General features: G+C 33.3%; 1 protein-coding gene across 4 annotated transcripts in view; it reads right to left on the reverse strand.

The window, feature by feature from the left end:
* LOC106875435 (alpha-mannosidase 2) overlaps positions 1-423 on the reverse strand; it is a 473,174-nt gene that overhangs the window by 142,857 nt on the left and 329,894 nt on the right. The gene's annotated exons all lie outside the window — the stretch shown is intronic.

A 423-nucleotide genomic window follows, 5' to 3' on the forward strand; every position in this document is an offset into this window, starting at 1 on the left:
GTGTGTGTGTGTGTGTGTGTGTGTGTGTGTGTGTGTGTGGTTACGTGCGTTTGTTTCATAAGTGCTAATGTGAATTAACTTCTCCGCTGAGATTTCTGCCATAAAATTGATTGATGACGTTCTGTATTTTGATTGATTAGGCCGAGAGTTGAGAGTTGAAGTGACAGAGTAGCATATATTAAAAGAAAGAAGAACACACCAAAGAGAAAGGTGTATGTCTGTATTTCTTAAAATCTCCTCTATATAGCTTGTAAAGTTCATAGAAGAACAATGATTGGCGAAGAAGGAAATAAAATTAGTGAAATTGGAAGAATTTTTCCGATACAGTTTTCCATTGGGTTTGAAAGAGCAGGAAATCCAATGTATATCCGTTTATATTAGATTTGTGTATATGTGTATATATATATATATATATATCTATAT

The sequence above is a fragment of the Octopus bimaculoides genome, chromosome 6 (assembly GCF_001194135.2).
Source record: "Octopus bimaculoides isolate UCB-OBI-ISO-001 chromosome 6, ASM119413v2, whole genome shotgun sequence".
Taxonomy (NCBI): Eukaryota; Metazoa; Mollusca; class Cephalopoda; order Octopoda; family Octopodidae; genus Octopus; species Octopus bimaculoides.